At 33.7% G+C, this 10,644-nt stretch overlaps 1 long non-coding RNA gene across 1 annotated transcript; it reads right to left on the bottom strand.

Annotated features, from left to right (window-relative positions):
* Positions 1–2,499: 2,499 nt before the first annotated feature.
* Positions 2,500–8,960, bottom strand: LOC135153755 (uncharacterized). The gene is made up of 3 exons (XR_010293257.1): positions 8,804–8,960; positions 7,227–7,388; positions 2,500–6,041 (listed from the first exon to the last, which is right to left on the bottom strand). It is a non-coding gene; the product is annotated as an uncharacterized LOC135153755 (long non-coding RNA).
* Positions 8,961–10,644: the final 1,684 nt, after the last annotated feature.

The following is a 10,644-nucleotide window of genomic DNA, read 5'->3' on the forward strand; positions in this document are numbered from 1 at the left end:
CTGCTTAGAAGAGCGCCGTTTTTCCGACGGCGGCGGCAGCGTCAACATCAAATTTCAACCCAAGTTTAAGTTTTTGAAATATCATCATAACTTAGAAAGTATATAAACCTAGTTCATGAAAATTGGACATAAGAGTAAACATCCTGCCTGAGTTTTAGGTCACATGACCAAGGTAAAAGGTCAATTAGGGCCAATGAACTTTGGCCATGTTGGGGGTATTCGTTTTGAATTTCCATTGTAACTTAATAAGGTTTATCGAACTAGTCCAGAAAACTTGGACGTAAGAGTAATCAAGTATCACTGAACAAAGGTCATTTAAGGTCAATAAATTCTGGCCATGTTTGGGGTAATATTATTGTTGAATTGCCATCATAACTTTGAAAGTTTATGGAAAGAGTTAATGAAATGTGGACACATGGGTATTCAAGTATCATTGCTCATCTTGCACTAGTCTTATGTCAAATGTCATTCAGGTTCAAATGTCATTTATGGTCAATGAACATATTATATTATTATTTGAATGGTGTTTTTGCGAATCATTGTTTTATCAAAGTCAGCACTGATGCTATATCGAATCGCGTAATGCAGGCGAGACTACCAGAGGCTTGTTAAATTCAATCCTTCATCACTCACTTTTTCATATACTCATTTCACAATAATGAGAATACATCCACATACAACCTACCCCTCTTTCTCTCCTACACTTGTCATGCTTGTGCCTTCATATTTACGCTATATCTGTCCATATATTTCTTAAACAATTTTAAATATATTGATTTAAAAAATATTATTTCCGTTCGGTCTTTATTGAAAATCAGGATTACCTAGATTACCGGTGCAAAATGTTGTAAAAGACTATATAGCAGAAATTATGTGTCATATCAGTAGGCATTATGATCTCTCTTAAGTGTTTAAAATAGTGCACCTTGGGTAATGATTCGGGAACTCAGAATAAATAGGTCTTTATCCGGTACTCTTTAAAACGACAGTGGAATATTCACTTTGATACCTTACATACACACTTCCACTCTCTCTCTCACACACACGCACTCTCCCTCCCTCCCTCCCTCTCTCTTTGCTCTGTCTCTGTATACATCCTTGCTTTCCCCCGCTCCTCTTTCTCTCTTTTATCTCCCTCTATTTTTGTCCTTTCATCGATCATTCTGACCATGGATGCGATTTAAATTGTTCAATTATTAAGATAGAGGTTGAATGCAATCACCCTGCTATAAGATCAACATAGTCTTCATCTTGATGGATTGATACACCTGTTAGCGTAGGTGGTATATGAAAAGGAGCACCACAAACACTGTTGTCTAACCTGGTTGTGTCATGTTTACTTACCGTCAAAATAATATCCTTTTAATACTCGTCTCTATATTTTAAACCCTTAAAATCGAAGTTACTACGGTTTTTCGATGTATTATTACTCAACGAAAAAAAATGAATTCTCCTTTCTTTCTTTCATCCCGAAATCGATTACACAAAACACAAAGAAAACCCTGATTAATAATTAAAAAAACCCCGCTCCAATGATGCACTCAATCAAAATCATTATATGTTTCCTCATACCCACCCCGTCTCACTCTCCCACTCCCTCCATTTCTCTCTCTCTCTTTTCTCCCCCCCCCCTCTCTCCCTCACCCTCACCCCCTCCCCCTCCCCCCCTCTCTCTATGTATATATACATTATTAATCTCTTGCGGTTACATAATAGGCATAAGCTTGACACCTATTTCATGATAAAATACAGTACTTGTATTTACGTGTACATTGTTTGATAGCAAATCGAGATTCTTTATTTCTTTCTCCCAAAGATTTTAAAATTTCAGTGTACTCCTGCAATAACAAAGAAATAATACATATAATAGAGTAAAGTATACTGAAGAAATAATTTACAAATTGTTGACAAAAAGTCAGTCATGTGATACATTCACATCTACTGAAGATAGTAATATCAAATAGTTTAGTAAATGCCTCCTAATTTTATCTCAGAATTTATATATTTTATCTTTTTTATTTTAAAAACATTTTTTTGTTTTTTTATTTTCACTTATGATTCCATTCTTCTGCCTATTCAATACGCTCATCTTACGGCAACATAAAACAAACAAGGTTTCATATGAAAAATCAAGATTTCTTCTAAATCATTTTGCAAGACCAAATTATTTCTTTTTTCACCCTAATTATGTATGTGTCTTTCTCTCTTCCTGTTTGTTCAATTCAATTCAATTCAATCATGGTTTATTTTGTATAAAAACAATACATGTTACACAGCCAGAAGGCTGAAATTAGCATGTTTACAATAAAATGTTCACAAGTTATACATGGGTAAAAGCAACAATTACAATTTAACAAGTATATGTAATGATTTGTGATGTACATAGATAATAAATAATTTTAAAGAGCAAGTGTACATAAAAAATCATTTAATTTAATAAAATAGAATGAAGAAAAAAACTATGTAAATACAATATTAAAAAGTGAAGAATAGCAGACAATCAAAAATTCAATTATTAATTGGATTGAAATGGAGACTAAAACAATGGCAAAAATTTGAGTTGGTTTCAAGGCTATGAAAGTAAAAATTTATTCAGAATTTAGTAAATCAATGAAATATGGTATTGCACCTTTTCTAAGACGATTTGTTTTGCATTTTATCTGAGCAAAGTTTGGAACACTTCTTAATGAGATTGAGACATTTTTCCTTTTTGGTAGCCAGTTATTACAGTGAGGGTTTTGTTTGTTTGTTCTTCTTCTTTTGTTGTTTACTTTTGAATTATTTTCATATTCACATTGCCTTCTTTCTTTATCTACTTTCTTTCATTCTTATTAAATAATTTAGTTTTTTTTTTCATTTTCCCTGTTATTATTCCCATCCTTTGACTTTGATATCCTTCAAGTAAATGAAACCGTTGTTTGAGTAATTCATACTACAATAAACTGATCAAGATTTTTTTTCTTCAATTTATCTTCTTACTCGGATCAGTGTGGGCTAGATATAAATACCATGGTGATGAAATAATGAATAGATATCCTTTCCAGTAACACATACTGACATGGTAATAAATCACAGAAGGTATCATGTGTGGCTTGTAAACTAAATTAAAGCACGAACGATGAATATATTTTGTTCCTGATCTGGTTTGTAGAAAGCGTTGGCGTTTGATATAAACATGCCAAAAATAACCATTTACAATCGTACACGCAGGTGCCTATGATGAACTATTGAAACAGACTGTATAGTTTGATGCAAAAAAACAGACCTACCTGCTGTTTTCCAACGAGGATCTCGGGAAGCGTAACAAAACAAGTGTGGTTTCTTTAAACATGTTTATACGGAAGTGCATAAATATTCAAAGACGAAAAAGAACTAACAATCATGGCACGTGAAGATCAAAACTGCAGGAGATCAGTTAAAATTTTTTTTTACCAAGTAAGGAAATGATAATGATATACAATTATTTTATCAAGGACTAAGTCAAAATACTAAAAAGAGAGTCTATCTTCATTTAATGACACAATCTAATAATCTAGCGAAAAGAAAGATTTATATAATGATAGTAATCTGACACAGAGCGTGTTTTTTTCTTCGCATTGTTTTAGTAGAACATTTATAGATATGATTTATATACAGATCTTTTTTCTTTATTCTAAAAAAAACCAAGCCCATGTACAGCGGATAATCCTAATAGAAAACACTATGCCTACGACAAAGAGATTGAATAATGTTAATACTTGTTGAACTCTCGTTCAAATACTCTCTAATAGTTCACCTTATTAATGTAAAATCGAATTGTCTATCCAATTATTATTTCATTAGTTCCTGCACACATTGTATCCATACACCCATGTCACTTCATTACATTCTACGAGTTTGTATCCGACTAGATAACCCACACACAATATCATAGTCACACTAACAAATCTGACAGTATATAAGATCGAAAACGAAAAGAATGAAACTATACATTTTTTAGAATGATGTCAATGTAAATAACTACATAAAGAATACACATTGAGACAACGCCATCGTATTTTGAACGATCATCACCTTCACACTTCACATGAACAATGAAGATATCAGTTGGTTAATGTGCCATGATCGTGTTTGCTGGTTTGTGTAACCGGGGTTATAATGGCAAACAGTACAGTGCAAAGATAAAGGCAAATATAAATTCTCCATTATCCAAAATCGATTCTCGGTCTATATGGCTGTGACTGCATGCAATTGTCGACCGGGATACTAATTGGTGGCATAGATTCTATAGTCACATACAATGATGAAGAGAGATTAACGTGGTTGAATGAAACGAGAGAGATAGAAGGAGATGGGGAAGGGAGGAGGAGTGAAAATGATATCGAGTGTTTTTACTGGATTGGCCGGAACAAAAGCTTGCGGCAAATATTTGATATGAATGCTCGCGCCCTGTTATCACCAATGTTAATTGACTTATGGTGCAAATAGATTTCCACTAGTTTGGGCGTCAACTCAGTACTGCGTCTGACACCCATGCTTCAAACCTGTTGAATCATACATGTAGGACATTTCTAAATTCCATTACATTTTATGATATCAACGGTATGATGAAAAATGCATGGTAACTGTCTTAGGACAATGCTGGCAATGATAATGGATGTATCGAATTAGCTTCATCTATTCCAAAGGTTAACGACAACTGCCATTATAATGAGTTCTGAATAGATTATTTAGTGTTGGCTTAAACGTTTACCATGCAATATGAAAATAGAAGGAATCAAGGAAATGATGTTGAAAGACGACAGTGATAAACGGATTAATTTATATTATACATTGCTGTCATATGATGTGATTGTGGTGTGGTGATTTTTACCTGATTGCTAAGAAAGCATAAATGCTTGTACGCAAGCAACCAGAGGACAGAAGGATAAAGGTCCACTCCGAGGGACCTGATAATGAAGATTTAATGCTTTACCAAATGATACTATAGCGCACCAAGTGGGAATCCATCCCAGCATAAGTATATACAGGGAGATTGAATATTAAATCAATGTGTACCTTCATATACGATAAACCATTTCTCTTGTGATTTTTTTATCTAGGCCTATATTTATGTCACTAATTTTTTATTTGATGTCTTCCTAATTTCAAAGCAATGCGTTCATAATTATAAACTATTCATAAAATAAAGTTAAGCTATATCACACAAGGTCTGCGTGTAATATTTCAGTGTTCTGATAACTCACTAAAATGCATGTGCCCTTGTCTTTCTCGCAATTATTGTTCTTTCGGTCCATACAGTGACGCTTGCTTTATTTGCTTTGATGAATGCGACGCACTTCAAAAATACGTAATGTAATTGAAGTGTAATTGCTTTAATTCCAACTACAAAAAATGATGTAACGAGGTGGCCATGAACTAAAATCCTATTTTCTAGAGTAGAATTATGATAGTTGATTCATTTCACTTATGAAGATATTTTTATCCAACAGTTTATTTATTAACTATGGCTATCGGAAAAGGTCACAAATCAATGTTTGATGGTTAACATATTGGTCTCATAATAGTTACATTATTTTTCCGCAAAAGAGATTGAAATGTTTATCTACATTTTTTATTAAAAGATGATGACCTGGTAAAACATATCTTATAGCTAAAATAATTTTTAGGGAAATAATTATTTGAGAGAAAGCATAAAAATACTTTAGCAATGGGAAACCAGGGTATGTGGGGGTCTGTCGAGTGATATGGAAAAGAAAGTGACCATCGTAATTAAGAGCTTATATACATTCAGTAATAAAAATAAGACGGTAAAAATAACATGGTCAATTAAATAACATGAATATGCACCGTGATTACAAGCGGGTATCAGTTCTCATTTCACTGACCATGTTCAAACTGTTGTATTTTGAAGACGAAAAATAAAAGTGAAGTGGAGACACAATGAGACATGATAGATCTTTGAAATCCCTGATATAGACTAACACAATGAGACTGCAAGGAACAGACCGGATAGCGTGATTTGTTGACCCAGATCTTACCGAAAGATGTTCATATAACCGCTGTCAAAAACGATTTGAGGAATATGATCACAATGGTATTACTATCATCAATCATTGTGATAATTAAAAATCATTACTGACATATCTTTATTATCAGTCAGTAATGATTGATTTAGGGAGAGAAACAACTCCTTTTCATGAAAATGTCAAGAAAAAAAATATAATTAACCCCAAAATTAGATGAATATTGTTGTCACGTTTATTCTGACAAAGTGACAAAGTAAAGCAAGTCAAAAATGTCCATGTCGCCCAGCTTGTTAACTGTATTAAAAATAATGTTGTCTGAACCATTATTTTGATAGTGAAAGATGAAAACAAATTTAAAAGCAGGCTGGTAGACTTAGCAATTGAAGTTCATTCAGATCATGCAAATAGATTTTGAAAAAAATATTTCATTATATAAAAATCAACAAAACGCTTTTAGGATGTAAATGTCAAAACGTCTCTCAAAAGCATTGTTTCAATGATGGATGCGTCACAAGTAGAGAACTTCACCAGTCATTTTACTCTGGTGTTAATCCGGTGTTGTGTTGGTTCAACACCAAAGGGGTTATTACAACACCTTTGATTATTACTTAAGCACTCTTTGGTGTTATCTTTATTTTAAGGTTGCTGTCCAATAGAAAGACAAACAGGTTTCATTTCTAACTTCCCACTGTCGATTTCTCTTTTTGCACATTATGCAATCTATATCGTCAGTTCGTTAATTGAAAGCCCTTTCAATGCAGATGGAATTATTGTTTTTGAAAAATCTATTTGATAGCCTACCTCAAATATTTGCAAGATATTCGTATATAGTCACAATCTGGAAAGTCCTTGTATCTCAAATAGGTCTACTATAAGTCAAATAAGCAAGTCAGAACTGATATTGAATTTAGTGAAACCGTTAGTCTATTGGACAATCACATGGTATTTGATGAATTGAAATGCCATATTGTACGTTCAAAAGAAAATGCAACATTTTTGTTTCTAAGTTCGCTTTGCTAATCAAAGTGATGATCGCTATGCTTTGTTTTTCTACCGGATAAAATTTCTTCTGAGCAGAGGATTTATTTTTCGATTGACGGAGATTTCTATCGAGTAGAGACATAAACAGTGCATCGATCGAGGCTCAATCAAAACCATTCCCTCGAGCAATAATGACATAGAAAACAGAATAAAGGTAGACCTATCGATCCAACTTACAAAAGGGATATCCACTTGTTGTCTGCAGTACTATTTTTAGAACAAATCACTTCGCTTCTTTCGTCATAAACCGCGTGCCGAATGAGCTCCGTATTCTAACCTCAGATGACGTACATTGGGAAAGGGTTTATCAGAAAAGGTCCGCTCGAAAAGACATGAAACCTAGGGTGGGTAAGATACAAGATGGAACACATCGGAATTATATGGAGAGAGAGGAGGGAAGGGGGATAAGGGGGTTTGCAATGAAAGGTCGACTTATCTTCAAGAGAACGATGTATAAAATGAGAACTGCGACCATTATAGATAGAGATATAGCGAGAAGGAGGTGGAAGCGAAGGATAAGTATGTAGGTCGTACAATCAATTAGGAATGGAGTAAATGCTGTTACACAGAAGAAAGAAAGAGCGATTAAAGAGTGACGAGGCATGGACCTTTTGTAAGAAACCCGGAGAGGGGGGGGGGTGGAGGGAAAGAAGAGGGAAAGAGGTGATAAGAGTTGCAACTTTAATAAAGTTGTATCAAAATGCCTAGGATATGAGAAAGTTATGAAACTGATATGATTTTTTGATTGCTTCCTATAGTGATTGTTAAATTGACAATGATTCATCCAGATTTGCAAGCGATTAAATATGCTTTGTATAGCACCCTCCATACTATCTAAAGTTGCATCTTATCTCATATAACTCAAGATAAATCATGGAAAATATTTTTTGACAAAATGTTACTTTGATTTAAAATAGAAATAACATTTTAAGAGATAATGAAGAAAATATGTGTACAAAACATGATGATAGCTGTATTACTAAACGTGCAAGTTTGAAGCAACTTTGCGAATTTGAGGATCGCCACATTATAATGAGATATGAGGGGGGATCGGGGTAGCAATGAGATGGATGGGATGAAGAAATTTAAACGTCTAGATGGTACGAGATTGGAAGGAGAGAGAAGACGGGGGTTGGTGGGGGGTATAGGATGGTTGGACAGGCTTTGGTTTGCTTATGCACGAAGACAGGAATGTAGACCTACCTTATAAGACGAAAGGATATTGTTATGAAATTGATACGATATGGACTGGGGGATGATAATTGGGTGTTTAAAACAATGATTATAATCCGGGAAACTTATTGAAATAAAAGTGACCATGACAAATTTTACGTAATGGAGAAGAAAGGGACATATAAAGAAAGGAGTGGATTAATAAGTAATGGCGGTTAATGCTATGGGTTATAGATGATAAACGACAAAGTGATAGAGGGGAGGCAGAGAGGGGGATGGAGTCGGAGAGTGAGAAAGAGAGAGACGAAGAGACAGGGAGGAGTAGAGAGAAGGGGGAATGGTGGGAACAGTGACAGACAGAGGGCAGAGGAAGAGTGGTGAGGAGGGAATATATAGGGGAGAGGTCCGAGAGGAAGAGACAAAAAATATTAAAGGAAATAAATTTAATATGTAGCTTGAAAAGAGAAGTCTATATATTTTAAAATATATGAAAATGGTACAATAAAATAAATTTTCGGACAATACTCGATGTGATGCTTATCAACTATTCAATATAAGAGAAAGATGATAGCAGACCTTACCTGAATATTCTAATCATTTAGGCAGTTAGGTTACTTTTCGGCGACGAAGCAGTGGATGTCATAAACAAAAAAGGTGTTGTTTGATTGTCAGCCCTGTGACAAAAATATGAATTTTAAACCATTATATAGTGCCCAAATAAATATATCAATCCTTCAGTTTTAATACGGGTAAAACATAAAATATCTAGTCAGATTCCTATAGACCCATTCCTACACAGTGCGTATAAAAAAAAACGGGACAGTTTTGAAAAGTCTATAAAAAAAAAGATAATGAAAAGGTTAAGAGGAAGTCTGCCGATTAGCAAGAAGTCCGACCATCATATTTATCATTTTATGCCAGTTTGGCGCAAGCCTCCTTTTTAACCTCAGACAAAAACATTCCGTGTTCGCTCAAGCATGAACGAAACTAAATTATTTTAATGGCATTTGAAGGATAAGACTTCAGAGCACCTATTGACACCAAAATATAGAGATCATAATTTGAAACAAAAATTTTATAGACTTTTCAAATCTGTCCCGTTTTTTTGATACGCACTGTAATACAGTAATGTTTGATTTGATTTATAAAATTACATTTATTCATCAAGAAAGTAGACCTACTGAAGTATTTTCTTATATAAATACATAGAATATAATCAATATGATAATAATAATAATTTAAATATTAAAATCACGCTTCCATACTTGACACATTTATTAGTATACCAAAGAAGAAAGTTATCCTCGTTAAGACATGAATCTTAATACCATTATATAAAAACATAAGAACACAATTTTCTTCTTCAAATTAGTGGGAGAATAGTGTAATGTTTTCAAATTTTCACCCCCCCCCCGTTGGGTCTTTATGACCATTATGATTATAAAGCTAGATAGAAATATATCAGATGTTCTCGGCGGCACTTTATTTTAAAATATGACACCAATATCAAGGCCTTCATTTTTTTTTTTCAAATATTTTATTTATTCTCTTGTGGCTATCACAATGAAGCAAAGAGCAGATATAAGTAAAATAGCGGTATGGTACCCTGCCGTGCCATTAACATTTTAGTAGACAATACTGGAAATGTGAAACGCGATTATTGTGCATTTTCTTCGAAATGTCTAAGTACAAAAAAAGACATTACCGCACACGGTTTCAATTTCTATATACAGTGCGTATAAAAAAAAGGGACAGATTTGAAAAGTCTATAAAATTTTTGTTTCAAATTATGATGTCCATATTTTGGTGTTAATAGGTGCTCCGAAGTCTTATCTTTCAAATGCCATTACAAAAATTTAGTTTCGTTCATGCTTGAGCGAACACGGAATGTTTTTTGTCTGGGGTTAAAAAGGAGGCTTGCGCCAAAATGGCATAAATAGATAAATTATGATGATCGGACTTCTCGCTAATCAGCAGACTTCCTCTTAACCTTTTCATTATCTTTGCCATCATTTTCGAATTACGCGGTCAAAATTCATTATCAAATCAGTTTATTTGCTTGAATTGTTCTGTTGTTGTTTCTTTTTATGTTCTCATTTAGCTTTCAATATTTCTTCTTTAATAAAAAACAATTTTTTTTTTCAACCGAAGCATCGGAGAGCGTGTATTTTTTTTCAAATCCTTTCATTGTGTGCTACAAAAATTTATGGTGCCTTTGAACAGTGGCATACAGATGGGCGGGGGCTCGGGGTGTTCCCCCCAATGAAAAAAAAAGTGGAAGGGAAATAAAAGGAAAGATAGAAAGTGAAATATTATTTATTTTCTGAATATAATGTCAAAATCTATCACAAAATTTGATATCTTTTAAATAAAAAAGTGGAAATTTTTGCTTGCTCGCTTCGCTCGCTCACAACTTTTTAAA

This window comes from Lytechinus pictus, chromosome 3, assembly GCF_037042905.1.
Source record: "Lytechinus pictus isolate F3 Inbred chromosome 3, Lp3.0, whole genome shotgun sequence".
NCBI lineage: Eukaryota > Metazoa > Echinodermata > Echinoidea > Temnopleuroida > Toxopneustidae > Lytechinus > Lytechinus pictus.